A 24,427-nucleotide genomic window follows, 5' to 3' on the forward strand; every position below is an offset into this window, starting at 1 on the left:
CCAAAGGCGGCTGCTGTGCTAATCACTATGACCAAAGGCATAACGACCAATGTTCTTAAGGAAGGAAAAGTTTACTTTGGCTTACAGTTCCAGAGGGATAGTCTGTTCATTGTGGGGGTGGGGGGTTAGGGGGTGAGGGTAAGGGTGGGCAGGGCAGGGCAGGGCAGGGCAGGGCAGGGCAGGGCAAGAACAGGAAGTTGGTTGATGAGATTTTCATCCACACCCAAAGCAGAGAAGAACAGCAGAGAGTAGGGTGAGGATCTAAACTCTCAATATCTGCCTTCCCCCCCCCCAGGGGGGGACATACCTCCTCCAGCTCTGCTTCCTAAAGGTTCCATAACCTCTCCAAGTAGTGCCCACGTGGGGATCAAGTATTCAAAGACGTGAGCGGGTGGGGGGGGGCTTTGTTACTCAAACCTCCACAGCTACTATACCCCAAGCCCCAGAACTGTAACAGGAGTTTCTGTTAGGAACCCCAAATCCCAAGTCCCCTAAGACCGACTGCATAACAGTGGCCCTCACCTGCTGCAGCAGGCAGTTCTGGCTTGAGCAGGATTAGGTACACCTGGAGAAGAGAGTGTAGCCTGCCTTTGAGGGGTCCACTGTTCCTCCAGGAACACCATCTGATATTAATGTTAATAAAACCTCTAATAAAGAATGTGGATGTTTTAGATAATATCATCAGAGATATAATCTCGATAGAATGATGTTTGATGCCATCATTCCGGAAGCAGTTACGTTAAGACATCGAGATCAGCTGCGCTGTCAGTGATCCATCCACCTGCCACCTTGCTTGACAGACAGCAGGACAGTGCCAAGTTGCAAGTCCCATATCTCTGTTAGGGCTATGTCTAGTTATTCAGGCTGGTGTGGCCCACACAGGGTAGAGTAGAAGTATCTGGGTTCTGGACACCCTCCATCAACGGCTGCCATAGAATGAAAGATAAGAATCTTAGAATCTTTGCCTCTTGGAGGGTAGCTCTGAGCTGCTCCTCATCTCCTGTGTTTCCAGGGAGGCCCGAGTCCTGGTTGACACTGTGGTGACCTGCTTGCTCTCTGAGCCTCTGGTCACTCCCCTTTTGGATTTCTCACACCCTTACTCAATCAGGTAATTTCTAGAATCACTTACCAACTTCTACTCATACCCTCCTGTCCACGTCTGCCTCTGGGAGACCCCAACTAAAATGCTATCTAGGATAGCATTTTTCAAAATAATCAGTTTGGAATAAATTTGGATTCACGGTCAAGTGAACACAGAAAGGTTGTGACTATCCCTTTCCAGCTCCTTCTGTGGTGTTGTTGCCATCACTGAGAGGTCCACACTGGTTTGTTCCAGTTAGCTAAACTCTAGACCAATGATTCTCAACCTGTGGGTCGTGACCCCCTATGGGGGATGAATGACCCTTTCACAGGGGTCACAGGTCATGTTGATTCATAACAGCAGCAAAATTGCATTGATGAAGTAGAAACAAAAATAATGTTATGGTTGGGGGTCACCACGACATGAACTGTATTATAAGGTCTCAGAGTTAAGGGGGTTGAGAAGCACTGCTCTGAAAGTTATTGGGATAGGATAGCATCCAAGTTTTGGAAGAAGCCTCTTTTCTGGGGCGGAATTTCGTGAAGGGATGCCCTCCACAGGTCTCCTTGGTGCCCCCTGCTCTGTCACTGTTTCTCAGTCCTTGTCTCCCGTAACCTTACAGTTTTGAGGACTCATATCAGTTTTTCGTAGACTGTTCCTTGAGTAGGTTTTGGTCACTGTAGTAGGTTTGGACAAGGTCTCACAGGCCAAGTGCCCTTCTAATTCCACCATACCAGGGAAGACACTACATTTTGAAACTTAGAATGCTTTCAATCCTCAGGCCATCACAAGAAGCCTTTCCTTCTGAAGAGGGAGCTGGCTGGAGAGGGCTGTGTGTTTGAGCTGTCCCAGCAGGAGTCAGTATACTAATCCTACGTTCTGCTCTTCTGAGATTGTCCTCTCTGTGTTTTGGGGTCTGTTAAGAGTCAGATCCTCCTTAGCCAGCCAAAGGGATACTACATATGGAAACAACACCGAGATGATACAAAGGCATGCAAATCAAAAAGCTACAGTGAAATTCCATCTCCCCCGTCAGAATGGCCATCATCAAGAAAACAACAAATCCTGGTGAGGATTCCAAGTAGTGCCCTTATTCACTGCAGGAGGATGTAAATTAGTCCAGTCACTATGCAAATCAGGACGGAAACTCTGAGGGGAAAAAAAAAGACTCTAAGAATAGAACTTCCTTACGATCCAACTGTACCACTGTTGGATGGAAGAATCAGGGCTGGATTGCTTCAGGGAGGACTGCTTTATCCACAACAGACAAATTCCCCAATTACTTTAAGGTGTCTGTTATTGGATGAGTGGTATCTCTACACAGCGGGGTGTTATTGAGCCGTAAAGAAGAATGGTGTTGTGAGACGTTTTGTTTTGTTTGTTTGTTTGTTTGTTTGTTTGTTTGTTTTTGACGGCCGGAACTGGGGAGCATGATCATATTCAAGAAACTAAGCCAGGCTCAGGAAAACATTTCCTCGTACCTGTAAAGACTAGAAAAATAAAAAAAAAAGATGTAAACTAATGGGGCTAGGGTTGTAGAAGAGAATGAGGAAAGGAGGGGCGTGAAGGGCCATAACGAAGGGTGTGCGTGATCCAGGTACAGGATATGAACGTATGCAAATGTCATAGTGAAACAGTTTATGTTGCAAATTAACTTATGCTGATTTCAAGGAGAGTGTAGAGCTGGATGTGGTGGTGTGGATTTGTAATCTTAGCCTTCTGGAAGTCAGGAGAATGAGGAGTTCAAGGCCAGCCTGGGAGATATGAGAGTTGTCTCGAACAAAGATCGTGGGACTAAATAGTAAATGAATGTTCTAGCAATCTGGGGAAGGTTTTCTATCCATTGTAGGATGGTGGGTCGTAGCTGCAATATGGCTGACCTAGAGTGAGCCAAGAGTGTTTAGTGACCACTTGGAGACATTTTGTTGTCGATGTTTGATTGTTTGCGGAACCTGAAGAGTCCTGGATAGAATCTAATTCACTGGCTATTTTTTTTTAAAAACTATGTTTGAAATGATTTAAGAAATTTAATGAATAAAATTCATAATCGAGAAAAACTGGTTTCCTTGGTTCTGTTGATTAGGTACAGTGTAACACATGATAGAAAGAATTAGAAGAATTAGATCTACCAACACTTCAAGTGGGACCAACAGCCCCACTAGGCTCTTTTAAAACTGTTAGTTTTCAGGCTGTTGAGGCAATAAGGAAGCCCTTATGAACACTATGGCGTTCTCAAATATTTCATCTCATTTTACCCGCCTTTGGCAAATGCAGAAAGTGAATGTATTTTGGTGCAAGAAAGAGAACACTGGACCTAAAGGACTTCCTTGAAAATCAGGCCTACTGGCTACCAGGCCTACACAACAGCAGGCCCAGCTCCTCATGGGCACAGGGTGGCTACAGCAGTTCCAGACACCCAGAGTATCTTCACGGGGAAGGTAGGCTTTCCTGTGGCATTTGTGGTGTTGGAAAGTCCTTTCTCAGCACTCCTGTGCTTACTTCCTGTCTGTGCTCAGGTTTCAGCCAATCAGAACAGAGTTACCAAGACTGACAGATACTAATCAACCTTTGTACCCTGTGACGGGTAGGATAAACATACAACTAGATTAGTAAGAAAGATGACTACAAGACAGGCATACATGGAGGACCTGAGGGGTACCTGGCTGGCCTATCCCTGCGAAAACTGGGATCTTGGGAGCCTGGCGTTTCCCACCAGTCTCCTTGAGATCTTAGCATGAGGCCCTGCCTTGAGACGGATTCTACTGAGATGGTGGTGCATGGCCATCCCTTTGACTGGCAGGTGAAGGGAGGCTTGAATTATAGATTTGATAGTCAGCTCCATGAGTGTGTCCCTTTGTCTGTATAGATGGGATGGGATGAGGGGCACGAGATCACGAAGCCGGGCTGGAGGCTATAATATCAAAGCCTCCATCTTCTGGTCCTCCATTGTGTTCCCTCTGCCATATCTGACCACTCTCCAGGTGGATAGACCAACTCACCTCCCTCCCCCTCTCTCAGCTCCCACCCTCCCATTTTCCTTCTTTTTTATCTTCCGCTTTCCTCTTCCCTTTCCCCTCTTTTTCCTTCCTTCCTTCCTTCCTTCCTTCCTGCCTTCCTTCCTTTCTTCCTTCCTTCCTTCCTTTTGTCCTGGGGATTAACCACAAGTTAATGCCTCACACATGCTAAGTAACCACTCTGCCATTGGTCTATATCCCTAGCTCTCACTAGTTGCCCAGGCTGGCCTTGAACTCACCCTGTAAGCCCAGGAAGACCTTGGCCTTCAGGTTTTCCTGACTCAGCTAGAGTATTTGGTATTACGAGTTGGCATCACTAGCCCCATATTGTGTGTGTATTGATGTTTTGGCTGCACCACTTGTATTCCCGGTGCCCACAGAGGCCAGATGATGGCATCAGAGCCCATGAAACTGGAGTTATAGATGGCTGTGAGCCACCATGTGGGTGCTGGGACTTGATCCCAGGTCATCTAGAAGAGTAGCCAGTCTGGTTAACTGCTGAGCCATCTCTCCAGTCCTATGTCTGTAGCTTCTGAGAAGCAACAGCTTTGGTTCCAACCTGACCACTGTCCTTCAGGAATAAAGCCAATGAAAATTCTATAATGTCAGGCTTGCTCTGTCTCCTGTGTGTGGCTGTAACAAACTATCAGAGACGTGCTTTATAGAGAAAAGCAGTTTATTTTGCTTGCAGTTCTGAAGGCTCAAGAGCATAGTGCTGGCATCTGCCCAGCTCAATGCCACCACAATGGTAGGAGAGCATACTGAAAATGTCATACATCAAGGCAGTGAGGAAGGTATGGAAACCTTAGTGTTTACTGTACCTTCTTCTGGTAGTGATTCCCTACCAGACCTGCTACAGGACATCAGCAGGACCCTTCTGAGGGTGATCGTAGCTCAGTCACCTTCTCCATGACTCACCATTCAAAGATCCCGCAGTCTCTCAACATTGCTCTACTGGGAACCAAGTTGTCAGCGCATGGAATCTTTAGGGGCACAGGAGCCACGTCTAAAGCTTGCCATTGACCTAAGATGTGGTCTCCAGCTGCAGGTTTCCACATGGAATTAACCAAAGGTGTGGTGGCCTGCTACATTCTCTTTTGGGAAGGCCATGCGTCTACATGCAGGTGAGGGCACCGAGTCTGGAATTGCAGGACATACATTCGAGTGGCCCCTGGGAGGCAATAGAAAACTCATAAATCACCATGATCAATGGGGCCTGTATGCTGTAACCTGGTCAGTCTTGGCATATAACGGTCACTACAAAGGTCTGTTACTTTTCATGTCCGCATCGCTCTACACCCCAAGTGCGCTTCAGGCCCGGCTTGACCTCAGTCATCTGTTAATCTTTGAGTCCGTTAGTGCTTGACTTAAGGTCTGGGAAACTGGTTAAAATGGTAAAAATGATTGTGATGGCCTGGAGGAGACAGTCTGTAAAGCATTTCCCTGAACAAGCTTGAGGGCTGGAGTTTGAACTCCATCACTTCCATAAAAAAAAAAAAACCAGTACAATGACTCACCTGGGGAATCGGAGACAGGAGGATCCCCAGGGCTTGCTGGCCAGCTGACTTACCTGAATTGGTGAACTCCAGGTTCAGTGAGTCCCTGTCTCAAAAGATAAGGAGAAGAGAGACCAAGGAGGACACTCACTCACACATGTGTGTGTGCACTCGCACACAGACAGAAACACATGTACACACATAGGAATATCATACTACAAGATACAGTGCTCACTATCTGCCAAGCATAGTTCATTCACGTCTCCATTCATTCCCCCACAAGCACTGTTTCATATATATGTATATATATGTGTATGTATGTATGTATGTATGTATATATGTATGCATGCATGTAAGTATGTATGTATGTTTGTATATATGGCTACACTTATTTGAGGTCTATCAATCAGTAAAGCCAGCTGTAAAGACTGCACTTGCACTTCTAGCAAAGCTTCAAATGGCTTCATGTATCACCTGTAACTTGGTGGTGGAGGCAGGACTGAAAAACGCAGAAAATAAAACTCACTTCTTCCGTTGCTTGGGAAAGGATTATAATTACTCAGGTTTGATGTGTTGAAGGCATGATGAAGACCAGTCAAGCCAAGCAACTTCAAAAGCCTCATTGGATTCATCTGTGTTCACAGTCTCAGGGGAAGGCAGGATGAACACTTTCTATAATCAAGGATAGATCCTCCATTGTTGGTGGGACTGCAGACTGGTACAACCACTCTGGAAATCAGTCTGGAGGTTCCTCAGAAAATTGGACATTGAACTGCCTGAGGATCCAGCTATACCTCTCTTGGGCATATACCCAAAAGATGCCCCAACATATAAAAAAGACACGGGCTCCACTATGTTCATAGCAGCCTTATTTATAATGGCCAGACGCTGGAAAGAACCCAGATGCCCTTCGACAGAGGAATGGATACAGAAAATGTGATACATTTACACAATGGCTAAAAATAATGACTTCATGAAATTCATAGGCAAATGGATGGAACTAGAAAATATCATACTGAGTGAGGTAATCCAATCACAGAAAAACACCCATGGTATGCACTCACTGATAAGTGGATGTTTGCCCAAAAGCTCGAATCACCCAACATACAATCCACAGACCACATGAAGCTCAAGAAGGATGACCAAAGTATGGATGCTTCACTCCTTCTTAAAAGAGGGAACAAAAATATTCATAGGAGGAGATATGGAGGCAAAATTTGGAGCAGAGACTGAAGGAATGGCCATTCAGAACCTGCCCCACATGTGGCATATATACACACACACACACACACACACACACACACACACACACACATACATACACACACACACACACAGACACCAAAGCTAGATAAGATTGATGAAGCTAAGAAGTGCATGCTGACAGGAACCAGATATAGATCTCTCCTGAGAGACACAGCCAGAGCATGACAAATATAGAGGTGAATGCTAGCAGCAAACCATTGAACTGAGAAGAGACCCCTGTTGGAGGAATGAGAGAAAGGACTGAAAGAGTTGAAGAGGCTTGCAACCCCATAAGAACAACAATGCCAACCAACCAGATTTCCTAGGGACTAAGCCACTACCCAAAGACTATACATGGACTGTTCCGTGGCTCTAGCTGCATATGTAGCAGAGGATGGCCCTGTGGGCACCAATGGAAGAAGAAGTCCTTGGTTTTGCCAAGGTTGGACCCCCCCAGTGTAGGGAAAAGTTGGGGGAGGATGAATGGGGAGGGGAACACCCTTATAGAAGAAAGGGAGGGGGATGGGATAGGGAGCTTATGTCCAGGAAACCAGGAAAGGGAATAACATTTAAGATGTAAATTAAAAATATCCAATAAAAGAAAAAATCAAAGATAGAACTTTGGAGGGGCCCCATGTTTGAGTTGGGAGCCCAGTGATGACTGCCAAGTGATCCAGAGCCTGCTGTCCCAGCAGGGCTATGACCCTTTCCAAGGCTGCTAGGGATCTGGTAGAAGTGAAGAGGGCTCTCTGGAGGCTGGAGGATGTCCACAGCTAGTGGGGGAAGTGTGCAGTTGAAACACCTGCCTTATGGTCAGGCAGCACTGTGTTCAAATCCAGTATCATCAACCATCAACTGTCCAATCAGTGGTAAGGGGGGACATGGGGTTCTGTTTGCTTGAGGTGGATGTAGAAAATGTGGGCTCCACAGGCCTTCCCAGGACATGAGAAGCCCTGGAGATTCAAAAACAGAGCATTCTGAACCGGGAATTGGGCTCACAATGACGGCCGATCTAGGAAGCCAGTGTGCAAAGTAAAGCAAGCCAATGATAAATAGAAAATAGCTCTGACTGAGGGTCCCAGGAGAAGGTTATGCGACCCTAGCCTAAGGTTACACAGTCATGGTGCCTGGACCTGTCCCTGTGAACAGTCCTAGTTGCAAGACCACCTGAGACAGGAAAAAGAGATCTCTGGCCCCTGTCTCTGCATTCCACTTTCCTGGCTGAACTCTGGAGCGGGCAGAGGACATCACTCAAAACCTGTGTGGGAGATGCAAAACCTGCTTGGCAGGCTCAGGGAAGGCACTCAAGACCTAAGACGCCTGGGCTTAGCCTAGAGATCATCAGCCCTGTGAACAGCCCAGACTCTGGACTCAGCCTATGTCCTTAAGTTAGTGGTATCTTCTGGTATGACTCTGCAAACGTCATCTATTGCTCTCGCAATCCCTGTGTGTGGGGAAAAAAACACCAGGCTGTGTAACACAGGGGACCTCTCTAGTAGCCTTTTATGAGTTGCAGAAGCATTGGAGGGTTTTCTCAAACCAAAGGACCATCGGGGACAGAGAAGTTGATAAGGCTGGATGCAGAAACACCAGGGGAAGTAAGAATTAAAGGTGCATCTCTGGCTTTTTCCCAACCCCTCTTTATTCTTTTCTGGGGCTGGGGGCTGTATAGCAAGTAGACCTTGAAGTTTCCTGAGTCCACCTCCCAAGTCCTGAGAATATAGACGGATGCTACTAGGTGGCTTTCCTTTTGTTTCTTTGTGTTTTGAGACAGGGTAGCCCTGGCTGTCCTCGGTCTCCCTATAAAGACCAGGCTGGCTTCACAGAGATGTATGGCTGTCTCTGCCAGAGTGCTGGAATTAAAAGTGTGCACCGCCGCAGCTGACCATGCCTGACTCTCTGAAAGAAGCATTTGTCTATCCAGAAACCACAGGAGTATCTAGGAATGCAGAAGGTGCACCGGGCTGCCCGGTGACAGCCACACATTAACACTCAGAGCTACCAAACCGTAAGAAGCAAACATCCACTCCAGCACTCTGGAGGTCACCAGTCCTTCTGAAAGACACGGGGATCTGTTAGGATCAAGTGTAGCTGAGCTCAGGCGACAGGCTGTTCTTTCCTTCAGCCCTTCCAAGCACCGGTCCACTCGCGCTCTACAAATCACACCCTTCCTGCTCCCACAGAACTCTGGGTGACTTTTGACTTTCAAAGATATCAGCTGACCCAGCCATTTGAGTCCCGGAAGCTACAAGTTCAGCTCGTTCTCACCCACTGACTCCATTCGCTGGGCTCTTTGGTTCTATTACTGTGTCGGTCTCTGGGTCCCTTTTGGGTGAAGAGTGGGACAGGGGAGGGGCCTGTGAGCCTTTGGAGGGGCAGGTTGTGGCTAGGCAGGCTATGAAGCACGCTTCCCCCCAGAAGCAATTGCACATCCGGTCTGAGGGAGAGCTGGATGAGGCAAATCCTTTAAAAGGACAACAGCAAACAAGCCCGTCTGTGTCCTGTGCTATGTCAGCTACTGTTAGCTACACCTCAGGGGCACAGGCTGGGGAGCTAGCTCTCTAGTTCAGGGCTCACCACCACCTCCACACCCCCCCTGTTCCCATCCTCTTTTGAGCTCTTGCTTGCTTTAGGAAAATCTTCACTTCTTTCACTTTTGATGGACAGTTTTGCTGGATGTGGATTTCCCAGTTGGTGATCTATTTCCCCCTTCTAATCTGACTCCATTTTCTTCCAGCTTGCCTGGTTGTGTGACACTGCTGACTTCTATCCCTTCTTGGGCATAGCTAAGACATCCGGCTACCTCGGGATTCTTTTGATGTTTCCCTTTGTCCTTTCTAGTCTGTACTTTGAACATGTGTGCCTAGCAGGATGTGTGGGTGTCTTTATTGTCCTTGTTTGTTTTGGGTTTATTCTACCTAGTAGATTGTCTTGGAGTTGTGACCATTATTTCTGCAAACACTTCTGCTCTGTTTTCTCTTTCTGGCACTCTAATTATGTGCCTGCTACTGTTTTTAATACTATCCCACTGTTCCTTAAATTTTTTTTTACAGTTATTCATTTGTGTGTGTGTGTGCGTGTGTGTATACTTGCACTTATTCCGTAGTGCGCATGTGGAGGTCAGAGAACAACTTGCTGGAGTTGTTTCTCTTTTTCCACCATGTGGGCTCCAGGGATCAAACTCAGGTCATCAGGCTTTGTACTGAAAGCGCTTATTCACTGAGCCATCTTGAAGGCCCTGCCCCACCAATCTTGATGTCTTACTTCGTCTTGGTCATTCCCTCTTCATTCTCTTTCTTTACATTTCAGTTAGAAATAATTCTATTGGCCTGTCTTCAAGCTGCCTGAGTTGACTACTTTGTTAGTCACCCGATGACCCTTGAAAGGCATTTCCTCCTTCCCTCCCTCCTTCCCTCTCTCCTTTTCTCCATCCTTTCCTCTCTCCCTTCCTCCTTCCCTCGTTCCCTCTCTCTTTTCCTCTCTCCTTCCTTCCTTCCCTCCCTCCTTCCCCCTTCCTTCCTTCCTTCCTCCCTCCCTCCCTTTCTCCTCCTCCTTCTCATCTTCTTCCTCCTCCTCCTCTTCCTCCTCCTCCTCCTCCTCCTCCTTCTTCCCCTCACCCCGCCCCCCTCTCTGCCTTGCTGGGGATTGAAAACCTCCCACCATTGAGTGACATCCTCAGTCCTGAGGGTCAGACTTCCATTTCTGTCTCAGGGTATTTGATTTCCTTTTGATGGCTTCCTAAATAAAAATCCATTCCCTTTGTTCCCATTAGCCATACATCCATCCTTACATGCATACATCACAATCATTTTCATCACTAATCAGATTCCCTGACATCCTACATCTGCCCTGTCAGAGCTAGTCTGGTTTCTGGTGACTGCCTCGTGAGTTCGGGGTAAGTTTTCTTACCTTCGGGCAAACCTTGTAACTTCTAGCTGGGAGCTGGTTGTATCGCACTGGGACACAGGAATAGAAGTAAGCAGGCAGTTAGTGGGAGGTTCCGGTCATCATCTAACAGTGGGGCGTGTTTAATATTTAATGTGGTTGTGGGCTATAACCCCTTTGGATTCCTCTCCTGTCCTTGTTTCATCTCCAATTGACTTTGACTTTCCCTACTTAGCTTTCCCGCCTAGACGAAGAGTCTGTCCTGGAGATTTCTCAGCTGTAAGCTGCCGTTCCTATGTTGGACGCTTGGTGCAGTGGCCTGGCTTCTCATTAGCTTTGTGTCTTCTTCCCTGAGCCTTTGTCTTATCCATAATCTAAACAGGAATATTGTCCCCTCAGAGTGCTGGGCTGAGGGTTAAATGGAATACCAAATTGAAAATGATGAGCACTGTGCCCTGGATAGACCACATTCTTGATGGAATCAATGGATCCTTCGGGCTCTGAACCACTAATTGCTACTTGTCAAGCTGGATGCTTACAGAGTGTCGCTCTGCGTCTTTTGGCTGTGTAGTTAGAATAGAAACCCATCTCTCCTCATCCTAGTGGCTCCGCTGTACAGATGCTGCAATAGGCAAGTATCTTAAAAATAAATGAAGGTGCCTTCCAGGTACCCCAGATACTTTAAGCGGCACCTAATGACATATTTAAGTGCAAGACCTGCCGGAACCAGAGAAAATAATAACCTCCTTAATTGCAAGACACCCAAGCTACATTCTCCCATGTAAATAATACGCCCTTCAGAAGCATCCTAATTAGGTATTTACCTCAGCAATTGCAGCGGCTTCACCCTGCTCCTTAGGGACACATTAAACATCTTATCAGGGTGGCTGGGACTGAAAACAAAACAGTACCAAGAAAATAAACGGTGTCAAAGGTGTGTGTGTGTGTGTGTGTGTGTGTGTGTGTGTGTGTGTCTGTGTGTGCGTGTGTGCATCTGCGTGTGTGTGTGTGTGTGAGAGAGAGACAGAGACAGAGACAGAGAGACAGAGAGAAGGTAGATGCTTGGGGCTCTGTTGGGGAGAGTGGAGGGTGGGCCGTTTACCTGTGTGTTGAAGCAACTTCCTATCAAGACCCCTAAAGTGCAGGCAGAGAGGTAGCGCCTCCCCTCCATGTCTACTGTCCAGAATTAGGGTTTAGGTCTGCAGGGGAATGGCTCCACCCAGTCACATGCTGGTAGGGAGAAGGATTCTTACCATGAAGAATCACTGGTTTGGGAGATACTGAGGTGTGAAGGTATTCTGCCAAAGCCTTCATTTCTATTGTCCTGGATCCTCGGCAGCCCCTGGACAGAAAAAGGAGCCTCTGACAGCCTTGGTCAGAGATAAGAAACCAACCTGCTGTCCTGTCCTGTTCTCTTCCTCTTCTTTCTCCTTCCTGTCTCTCCTATTCTCTCACATCCCTCTCCTCACCCAGGCCTGCACTTCCTCTTCTGTTATCTCCTCTGTCCTTCCGCAGTTCTTCCTCTCCGGAACCCTGAGATGCCCAGACCATCCTACTGCCCACACATCACCTCTCTCTGGCTGGGTGATGGCACACCTGGGGCAGCTATCTCAACGCTTCGAAAGTCATGATAATGTGGAGACATCCAGACAGCTCCTCACTAGGACCTGACAGGTGAACTCAGTTCTTCAAGTCTGTTCTGTCACTCGCAGACACCATCACTGCACCTCAGGGTTCAAGCCTTGTAGGTTTGGTTTGCAGGCCTGGGTGTTTGCAGATAAACTGTGAAGTCCCCAGGACTGTTTGCCCTTAGGTTATCTCCCAGATTCTACACACAGAAGTGCAGGGATATGAGACTAGCTCACAGGGACAGCAGCAGTCACAGCCCAAATGGGGACCAACAAAGTTTGGGCCTTGCTATCACCTTCCCCAGTGCAGCAGTTGTCCAAAGACTTGACCTTTGTGTTGGCATCCATAGCACCTGTTGTGGTTCTAGTATGAAACGTGGCTCTTAGGCTCATCCTCTGTGCAGTTGGTCCCCAACTGGTAGCTCTGTCTGGGAAGATTTTAGGAACCTCTGAACATGAAGATATAGGATGGAAGCTCACGAGTTGTCTTCATGACAAAAAGCCCTGAGCTCATTTTTCTCTGCTTTCTGGTTGGTGCTAAGGTTTGAGGAAGCCTCAAGCTGCTCCTGCCGATGTAGCAAGAGCCACTCCCGCCATCATGCCTTCCCATCATGATAGGATGCCTCTCACTCAAGATTCAGAGCCAAAAAATGAACCCTCCATTAAGTTGCTTCTTATTGGGCATTTGGTCATAGCTAAAAGAATACGCATCGGGAACTCTTCTTGCCTGGAACAGGTGCTTTGGTAGCACAAGAAACTTGAAGGGACCTAATGGTGTTGTCTGACTCTGTGGTTCTTAACCTAGTGCCTATTGGCTGTGGAGTTGCATTGATTTGTGGGTGCTGCTATAACGAACACCGTAGGCTGAGTTTCTTCAACGTCAAGAATGTATTTGTCATAGTTCAGGAGTCCAGAAGCCCAAGGTCAAGTTTTTACTTGGTTTCTTCTGAGGTTGAGCTCTTTGACCTACATATGGCTGTCTCCCTGTGTCCTCACTTTGCACATCTGTGTCCTATTCTACTCTGTTTATAAGAAGATTAGCAAGTCTCTATATGACATTATTGAACTGTAGTTCACCTATTTGAAGTCCCTGTGTGCAGAATCACATCCTTAGCTACAGAGATTTGAAACGTCAACATATGAGGGGTGAGTGTGTGTGTGTGTGTGTGTGTGTGTGTGTGTGTGTGTGTGTGTGTGTGTAGACAAGTGCTCACATGTACCTGCACATATGGGGGCTCTGCATGTATGCATGCAGGTATATGTATGTGTGTGTGTGTGTGTGTACACCCCCAAATATTCATACAGGTACATGTGTGTATTTGTATGTGTAGTGTGCATGTGAGTGTGTGCATATGTGCTCAAGTATACATGCACATGTGCCAACATATATGTGCAAGTGTATGTATCTTTGTTTGTGTGTGTGTCTTTATGGTATGCACCTGTGAGTGTGTATACATATGCCCAAGTATGCAGGCATATATGTCAAGCGTGCACATGTGCATGCAGGTGTTGGTGTGGATGTATGTGTAGACAAGAGATCAATGCTAGGTGATTTCCTCAATCTCTCCATTTTGTTGTTGAGACAGACTCACTCAGTAATTCTGGAGACAGTGCGTGACAGACATCACCTGTCTGTGGTCCCTTCTTTCCTGAGCATTGGAGTTATAGATGTGTGCCTCTGTGCCTCATCTTGGGATCCAAACTCAGGGCCTCATGGTGTGAGGCAAGCACTTTGTAATTGAGCCATCTCCCTAGCCCCTAAAGAAAGTACAGCCCAGAGAGGATGATCTCTTGTGGGGCTGTGTGTGGAGCTTAGTGCTGAGGGTCCCTAGCTATGTCTAGGCCTGCTCTGACACCCTTCTGTCACCCCTGGCTAGGTGTTTTCCTGTAGCAAGGACTGCTATGAAGTCACAAAACATAGTATGGATTTCAAAAACACCTTCAGATTGCTTAAACACCTCCCATGTTCCCCAGATGCCAGGGTTGTCTTTTCCTTCAATAGCTAACGAGTCTTGTCATCCTTCAGAGCATTGCATTCGCTCCTGACATGTTTGGGGATATCTCAGAGGATGGCTCACACATGCTACAAATGGGTTCTGCCTCCCATCGCTCCATGTAGTAGAATAATCAGCTTGTCCTGGTCTGCCAGGATTAACACTAGACATCCCATGTCTTGGGCAATCCTCAGTCCCCAGAAAACAGGGATCATTGAAACCCTCCCAGCCAGACTCCTCCTTGGGCTCATCTCTCATATAACCCCTGTGGCCTGTCCAGCCTGTTATCCCCTTCAATACCCCAATATAACTCCCTAAAGCCCAGTTAAAACCATTGCCTCTCTAATATCTTCAAACCTTCAGGAACTGTGGTGGGAACAGGAGCAGGTAGCATCTGAGACTGGATCCATGCTCCTGGCAGACTGCTCATGACCCTGGCTGATGGGCTGTCCTTTCTCTGTGGTTCTACTTGCTGCTATTGGACTTGTGCAAGGGTTAACTCCATCTCTCCTCAATATACCTCCAGCCTCTTAGGGTCCATGTTAGCATCCTTTCCCTTCTTGGTTCCCGGAACCTCTCTGAGGGGGTCCTCCACCTTGAGTACCACATACTGAGCAGGTTAGCTTCCAATTCTCACCCTCCCCAACTCAGCTTTCCCTCCACTCGGTGAGAAGATTCATTGATATGGATTTCTCAAAGCAATTAGCGCTTCCTTCCCTCTGAGGGAGACTTCTACAGGCAACACTGAAACTGCAGTTCAGCCTGCCTCAGAGCTTTGCATCGCTGTGAATGACGCCCTGATGTGAATGTTATAAACGCATGCCTGGCAGGCTGTCATTCACTCACTCGAGAAGGACATTTATCAATCAAGCTCTGGCATGCACCCACACTGAGCAAGGATGTGTAGACACGGAGATGAACAGGACCACATCCCTTGCTCTCATGCTGCTCTCTCTCTATCCATAAGGGAGATAGGCTGCCAGCAGCACCTAGCAGGGATCATGATTTACAACCAACCACAGACCTGATGATCTTAGTGAAGATGTGATCATTCCTGCTGAGGGGTGGACAGCAGGAAGAGGTAGTGAAGAGATTCTCAAACGGGGCTTGGTTAGGAACTGGTCAGAAATGCAACTGCCCACCCAGCCCAGCTCCATCCAGCCTCCCTAGATCAGAGCTGCTGGGATGAGACTCAGCTGAGAAGCTCCCTAGGAGTTTGAGAGCCACCTGGTAGCTTCTTGGTGTCCTCAATAGGTCGTTGTTGCTGGAGAATTGGTCCTGGTATTAGGCTGCCTCTTTGGTGCCTCTGCAGTAAGAGCAGTGGCTATCATGGCTGTACAGTTACCTCCTTTTCCTCCTTTGTGGAGGAGTGCTAGCTTAGGGATGCAGAACATGACCCAGGGATCCTCATATGCTCTGTCTATGGATCCCACTCTGCTTAGCCAAGTCCTATCCATTGCTGGTTCCTTCACATCTATCTGTGTTCTGGAGATCGACCAGTTAATTGCTCGAGTGAGAAACACTGTCTTAGAACCAAAGTCAAAGGCTTCTCTGGGGAAGGGAATCTTTTGCTGGTCCCTTGGCAAGACCAATAAAAACCTGCCAATCAGGAAAGCAGAGGACAGGTAGGTCAAAAGGAATCCAGCATGCAGAGGCCTAAAGGTACCGACCAGCATGGGATGCTGGGGTGCTGATGGTTTTATAATGGCTGCAGTGTGGGTGCCTGGGGAGAGTGTGGGAAGTTGGGACAGGAAGTCGGGTGGGAACTAGGGACTGAAAATGTTATGAGCCATAATGAGGGCTTGAATGTCACGGACAGTGAGTGGGAGGCCACAAGAGACAAAGGAGGATGGGCAAGACTAGATTTGAATTTTAGACAGATGACGGTGCTATAAGGAGAGAGGTTAGAGAGTGGAGAGACAGAAGGCTGAAGCGACTTGGGAGGAGCATCCGGCAGTCCCCCAAATGATTCATTCTGGGGACTACAGCAGAATCAAGAAGAGTTCTGTGTGTGAGAAATGCAACCTGAGGTCTTGGGCAAGAGTATATGGCAGTCCCTCCTGTCTAGGTGGCTGGACAGAGCTGGATGACAGAACTGAGTCCATGTAGTGTTGTTTTTGCAGAGAGCTGGGCTTGGTTATGCATCACACACGATCAATATGTGGCTGTGTCTGGAGTAACTGAATGTCCACTTGGCATAGAGATGGCATTTGGATTTCCAAGGGTTAGGGTGAAAAGGATAAAAGTTTAGAGGCTTGAATAGCAGATGGAGGAGAAAACAGAAACAGACACAGACACCGGAGCTGGCATGATGTGATGTCATGGGAATCAGGGACAGAACAGGAGGTGGAGGAGAGTGGTCTTTGGAACCACAGTCAGAAGGTATGTAGCTGGTTACCAGCCACCATAACTGCACCTCATGGCCAGGGTGTATAGACAGCCCACTGGCTGCAGATTGAATGAAGGCTTAAGAGGTGCAGAATGGTATGAAGATAATTCCATCAAATTTGGTCAGATGGAAAGGAGACATCTGAACTCTCCATCCCGGGTCCTCCTGGAGCTGGTAGTATGTCATTGTCAATAATGGGTCACAGCTGGGTGAAGTCTAGATACAGGGAGGTTGTAAGACTGACCACTACCTGGTATGCCCAGCTTTTACTACCCAAGCTGCCCACCCTACAGAGGGTGATGATGTAGAAACTTGCACATATGTAGATGTGTAGAGCACACTCCAAAATTTCTCTGCCTTCTAACACACCTGGTCTTTGCATCAGCAGAAGAATTTGTATTTCCCTGGACAGATGGTGGCCCGAATTATTTAAGCATGCAGTTTCCATTTGAGATGCAAATACACTCCCAGAGGTAGGATTTTGTTTGTTTCTGTTCTTTTCTTTTTTCTGCTACTTTTTAAAAAAAGACACACTAACCAATCACTTCTGATTTCCTGACTGCCTATTGGAGTCATCAATCACTGAGAACCCTCCTGACATTAATGAGAATGTCAGTATTACTTCTCTAGGGTTCTCCCTGAGACTTGGCTTTAATTAACAAGATTATTATTTCTGACGTGTTATTAAAGCTGGAATCTTTCCCCCATTGCTTCAAAGCTCTTCTCCCCTTGGAATCAGGTCTCCTGATCTACCAATGGTGAATTGTCTGCCTAAGCTTTGGAAAGGGTAGAACTAAGACAAGATGTCTTCATGTGGACTGATTAGGGGTGGGGCTTAATGGCAGGTATTAATCTTTTTCAAGCACTGCACTTGCCTCCCTTGATGTTGTGCATTTATTTTTTTCTCCAAGACTGGGTTGGCTGCCTCCAAGGAAATGTGAGTTGCCAGAGTTCAAAAGGAATGTTCCCCCAGAGTGCAAAGATTCAGGACTCATGGACAATCATGTTTAGGAGCAGGAGGAGATCAATGTCTCCCTTTCCCCCTGTGCTTTTCTCCATGTGATGCATGAACATAATGTCTGCTCATACTGTGAGGGATGATCTTCATTCTATGTGCTGAATCTAATGCTAATGTTTCTGGAAACACCCTGACCAGACCCACCTAGAAACAACATTTTGCCAGCTTTCTTTCCATCCCTTATCCTAGAGAAGTTAACACAAGAGTTCAACTATCAGACCATTCTAGGCATGGTCTAGGTGTTCAGTGAGCGTGGACTGAGTGAGTGAAGGACTGTAGTTCACACTTTGCCTAGTTTATTCCCCACAGTGGACCTTCATCTCCTCCTCCCTGGTTGGGAATAATGCTGCTCTATTTTCTAGGTCCCCACGCCATCTTTTGAGATTTGGCTCATATATTGTTTCTACCTGTCTCTCGACTTACTTTTGATTGCTGTGACAAAACACAATGACCAAGGCAATGTATAAAAGAAAACATGCAATTGGGGACTTCCTTACAGTATCAGAGGATGAGTCCATGGCCACAATGGAAGCAGGGAGGCAGGCAGGGTAGTGCAGCAGTAGCTGAGAGCTTCTATCAGATCAACAAGCATGGGGGAGGGGCGGGGGAAGGAAGCAAGAAAGGGAAGAGAGAGGGGGGAGGGAGAGAGAGAGCACATACAAGAGTGCTAATTGGGAATGGCTTTTGGAACCTCAAATACCACCCCATACCACAGTGGCACACCTCCTCCAACCAGGCCACACCTCCTAATCCTTCCTAAACCATTCCACTAACCTCAGTCCAAGCATTCAGATATATGATTCTGTGAGGACCATTCTCATTCAAACCACATCTCTCTTTTGAGCTTTGGAGAAACAAATGTGGGTCCTGCCCTCTCTTCTAAGACCTTTAAATATCCGTCTATTGTCACCTACTCGTTTACAGGGTATTTTCTGAACTCTTGGTGAAAACTGTAATGGGCCTTTCAGCGACTGGCACAGAGCCAAGGGAGACCAGAAGGTCTGTGTGCTCTTGTAGCTCATGTTCTAGAAAAGGAGAGTTCGCAAACAAGGAATGAGATACCCTGTAGACTATAGCCCTTGGAGCACATGACTCCATGACAAAGGATCCACACCAAGGTTCAGAGGTTGTAGTCTCATTCTGCTCATCTCCACCATCTCTGTCTGACTCTGAACCTCTGTCTCTTTGACATACAACTCTGGTTTCTCAGACAGTCACAGGGAACTAAATGCCACATTGGAGACAGCAGTTTAAACACAGAGGATGAATTTCCCTCGAACATGCTTTTTTCAAAGTCTTTCACTGGTCTGGAACTTTCCGGCTAGGCTATGTTGGCTGTCTGGAAGGATATAGGGCTCCACCTGTGTTTGTCTCGTTAATGCTAGGATTGTAAGTGTTCTTCTACCATGCCTGTTTCGATGTGTGTGTGTGTGTGTGTGTGTGTGTGTGTGTGTGTGTGTGTGTGTGTGTGTGTTGTGAGGTTGACATGGCTCTAGGGATTCAAATCAGGTCCCTCATGCTTGCGTGCAAAGCATTTAACCAATGGAGCTGTCTCCCTAGCCTGCAACTTGATTTTCAAATTTTCATGAAGTGATATCATGTGATAAAGTCCTGTGCCAGTCCATTTTCCGTTACTAAAACAAAAAAATCTGAAAAAAGAAAGATTGAAAAAAAAAAAAAAAAAAAAAAAAAAGAAAGAAAGAAAGAAAGAAAGAAAGAAAAAAGACGTCTACTTAATCCACAAGGGCATGGTGCTGGTTCAGCCTGACTCCTGTGTGTACCCGATGGAGGCATTTATAAGAGACGGTGAGGGATCATCTGGTGGGACAGGAAGCCAGACAACAGCCAAGAGTCCTGTGTTAATCCCTTCCTAGGCACGCCCCCAAATGGCCTACCTCCCGCTAGGCCCTGCCTCTTAAATGTCTCACCACCTCTTAACATTACCACACTCAAACCAACCTTTCGAGTCACAAACGCGTGGGGGAACACACTTAAACCACATCCAAACTACTGTAGTCCTCCATGTAAAACATAGGGGAGAAGAAGCTCTGACTGTAGCAGCTTAGCTTTCTGCCTGTCTTTCACCTTGGGTGGTTTTAAAGAACTCATAGCAGCTTTTCAAGTAAAGTCTCAAAACTGGCCTGTAGACCAAACTCCTAAAGCCTTTGTCCGTGGCCCTTCTGTGCCTCTTCAGCCTGTCTGCATTCTCCTTCTTACCTTTCCATGTCATCCCGTACTATATGAACACAAGCTTCACTACCTCTGTCGACGTGTTTGTCTTCCAAGACACAGTTCTATAGGAGGAAGCAAACCCAGCACAGCGTGTGGCGTGACTCCTTTATGTCTCTTTGTCTTGGAGCCTTAACTGCTTTGTTGTGAGTCTCTCTCTCCATCCAGCAGAGTCGTGAGCGCCCATGGGTAGGAACTATGCTTCTTAGCGTTGCAAGTTGAGCACATGCGCAGAACACAGGAATCCCTAGTGGAAAGAATGGGTAGGATTTGGGCGGCCCCATGTGTAGTCTTACCTAAGTAAATTCTTCCTGAGCCACACGTGAGCTCAACCTTGTCTCTGTTACTGGATATTGACATTGCACCGTATTCTCGGCTGTCCCCTGTGCAGCAGGAGGAACACGGTGACAGTAGGACCTGGAGTTCAGCAGCGCCTCATTGTTTCCTCCTACAAATATGCATGAGGGGCCTTCTGTGCGTCCTGAGAGGGCTGATAGAGCCTGACCAAGCCACATGGCAGCTTGCCCTCAGAGTTTGCACAATAAGTACAGAACTCGAGAATGGGCAAAGGAGCGCTTTGGCAGGAGGCAGCATGCGAGCAGGGAGCGGGGGAGGGGAAGTGGGCAGGACGACAGAGCAGTGTTAAGGGGTCATGGCTTTCAGCAGAATAAACAGGTAGATCTCAGGAGTGATGGAGCCCTGACTCAAGGGCCCTGTGGCTAGGGAGCCAGGTGAGAATCTGGGAAGACAACAGTTCTGAGGCAGTAGGATGACAGACATATTTGAGGCATATTTTACCATGGGTGTGAATATGGGGGCAACCACATGAGTGTGGAGGCCACAGGTCAGCTATCTTCTTCAACCACTCTCCACCTCTCTCTCTCCCTCCCCCTCTCCCTTCCTCTCCCCTCTTCTCCCTCTCCATTCCTCTTTCCTCTCTCTCTCTCTCTCTCTCTCTCTCTCTCTCTCTCTCTCTCTCTCTCTCTCTCTCTCTCTGCCCTCTCTCTGAGGCAGGGTTTACTTTCACTGAACTTAGAGCTCACTGATTGGCTAGACTGGTTGACCAATGAGCCCAAGGGTTGCTCCCATTTCTGCTCCCCAGTGCTGAGGTTACAGGTGCATGGCTTTTTACATGGATTCTGGGGGTCTGAACTTGGGTCTGTGAGCACAGTCACTAACTGAGTCACTCCACAGCCCTCAGACTTCACTTTGGATCCATCAGCAGATCTCCTTAGCCACATCCACAAAATAGTACCTGACTGCTTTCCCACTGTCTCCTCTGTCACCTCCCAGGTCCAAACCAATGATGTTTGCCTTTGAGTAAAGTTATACTTACACAGCCGCTGCCACAATCTAATTTTAGAGCTTTTCTGTCATGTCTCCTCTAGCCTTCGGGTATGCGTAGATCATACCGTATGTGGTATGTGGTGGTATGTGGTCATCTGTGTCTGACTTCTTCCATCCCACATTATGTTCTGAGGTTATCCATGCTGTGGCACATATGACCGAGCTGGTTGTATTTTGACGCTGAATCATGTCAGGATTGGCCTCCTCGTGGGTCTCCCTGCTTCCTCCTGTTTACCCTGACTCCCTGAGTTCAGAGCAGAGCAGCCAGACAGATTCATTTGACATCTAACTTTAGTACATGATATTCTAGACTCAAACCCTCTCATGGCTTCCAGTGTGGAGAAAAATTCAAATTCTCAGCAGAGGTGTCTTAGCCAGCTCAGACCACCATAACAAGACATCTCTAGTGGTGAGCCTAGCTCAGGGGGCTGCTGGCCTGAGCTGAGGGTGTCAGCCTGCCTGGGTACTGGTGAGACCTGTCCTACTGTAGAATGTACCTCGACCTTCTGTCTGTGTCTTCAAGTGGCCGTTCCTTAGAGGGTAGTCCACCATCTTTAAGACCTTAGTGTTTTTCCAAACACCTGACTCTGAATACAACCACTCAGGCTTAGGACCTCAGTAAATGGATGAATGGAGGAAACATAATTTAATAGGGAGCGAGGGACTCTTTGAACAGAGTCCAAAGCCCTCAGACTCTGCCTGATTGTGCCTCAGAACATTATGCAGGATGGAAGAAGCCAGACACAGATGACCACATACCACATACGGTATGATCTACGCATACCCAAAGGCTAGAGGAGACATGACTGAAAGGCTCTAAAATTAGATTGTGGCAGCGGCTGTGTAAGTATAACTTTACTCAAAGGCAAACATCATTGGTTTGGACCTGGGAGGTGACGGAGGAGACAGTGGGAAAGCAGTCAGGTACTATTTTGTGGATGTGGCTAAGGAGATCTGCTGATGGATCCAAAGTGAAGTCTGAGGGCTGTGGAGTGACTCAGTTAGTGACTGTGCTCACAGACCCAAGTTCAGACCCCCAGAATCCATGCAAAAAGCCATGCACCTGTAACCTCAGCACTGGGGAGCAGAAATGGGGGCACCCTCAGGCTCATTGGTCAACCAGTCTAGCCAATCAGTGAGCTCCAGGTTCAGTGAAAATAAACCCTGCCTCAGAGAAGGGGGGGGAGAGGAGGGGGAGAGGAAGAGAAAGTAGAGGGGACAGAGAGAGAGAGAGAGAGAGAGAGAGAGAGAGAGAGAGAGAGAGGACAGACTGATTGAGGAAGACACCTGTTGTTGACCTCTGACCTCTGCACCCATGTATATGTACTATGAGCTTCCCTTGCAGTAAAACAGGGAAGGAAACAAAGAGACAAGGATTGGTTTAATAGAACAGATAGTTAAAGCAACTTGTAACACTTTCCGCATCTCAGCCTAGGTCTAGGTGTTTTTATAGAGGTGAAAAGACTACATTCTTCCAATAGCTCTACAAAGCACCTCATTTTACAGAGGAGAAGGGAATTGTTAAAGCATAGAGTGCTAAGCCACCTGCCTGAATCACATTGTTAGGGTGACCCCCAAGGAATGGGGTTGACAGATGCTCGGATGAGAAGCATCTGTGAGAGAGGAGTATGCATGCAGTGTGGATGAGCACACCAAGGGAGCGAGATATACTCAGGCCATCTGGGAGAGAGAGAGAGAGAGAGAGAGAGAGAGAGAGAGAGAGAGAGAGAGAGATCAACTTAGAGACATTAATTTCTACATGATATTTAAAACTCACTGTATGCAGACAAAGCAGAGAAGGGACCCCAGAACTGATCCTGAGCCTCTCCAAACTGCTGCCAAGATTAATATGTTAGCTATTTTTCTGTCACTGTGAATTGAAAAAGATCAAAACCAAACCAAAGGAGAAAAGAAAGAATTTGGCTCATGATTTCAGGAGTGTTGATCCATGGCCACTCCATCTTATCCTCTTGGGCCTGTGGCAGCTCAGTACATGATGGCTGGACAGCACATGGAGAGGTTGCTCCAGGAAGAAAAGAGAGACAGATGAGGAGACTTGGGTTCCAATGACCTAACTCCCTTTCACTAGGCCCACCTTCTTTTTTTTTTTTGGAGCTGAGGACCGAACCCAGGGCCTTGCGCTTGCTAGGCAAGCGCTCTACCACTGAGCTAAATCCCCAACCCCTAGGCCCCACCTTCTAAAGGTCCCACAACCTTCCAGTGGCACCACAGGCAGGCTTTAAGCACATGGTCTTCGCAGAGCACATAATTTTCAAACTGTCCTGGGAGAGTTGGCCATAGGCTCAACAAAGACGCTAGTCCAGTAGCCCATCTGGAGCCCGGTCCTAAGCTGTCTGGGGCTTTGGGTGAGCAGATCTGTTTCTGTGGAGGTAAAAGGAGAGCAAACACATGGGAACAAGGCTGTGTATACCAGGAGGCCCCTGTGATGGAGCATAAAACAGAAGGTGATCTGGCTTAGAAAGGGAATTCAGTTCTGCCTCAGGATGGAGGGCTCTAAATGGGGGGTGCAGATCCCTGTGCAGTGGGCAGGAGACAGCATGTCCACAGTCTAGCTTCCACAGGCCACCTGGTTTTCCACTCCAGTTTCAGGACAAGCAGAATGGGAAGGCAAAAATACTAGATTCTAGACATGAGTCAGCAAGCCAGGTGGGCCTTCGAGCCCAGGCAATGACTAAAATCCCACTATGGTCAAGTAGACGAGGTCTCCACACAGAGGTTTGGGTAATTCGTGTAATTTGGGTAATTAATTGGTCCGATTTGCTGTCATCTGGGCCACACAGGTCTGGAAAGTGTTTGAGATACAATTAGAGGTTGCTACACGATTCCTTATTGACTCAGCTTGCGGGAGACTCTTTTTGCGTTTACCTGGCGTGGTGTGAGTGACTTCACCTGATTTATAGAGTAAACATGCAGTGTCTGTATTTTCAGCTCTGCAGCGTGTGGAGAGCAGGGAACGGGAAGCCACAAGATTGACTTCTGGTCATCACAAGGCAATTTATACAGGGCAGACAGGCGGGCGAGCTGATCTGCAAAAATCCCCCGTGAGTTCATTAGGGATGACAAAACTAAGAATCATAGAC

This window comes from Rattus rattus, chromosome 7 (assembly GCF_011064425.1).
Source record: "Rattus rattus isolate New Zealand chromosome 7, Rrattus_CSIRO_v1, whole genome shotgun sequence".
NCBI lineage: Eukaryota > Metazoa > Chordata > Mammalia > Rodentia > Muridae > Rattus > Rattus rattus.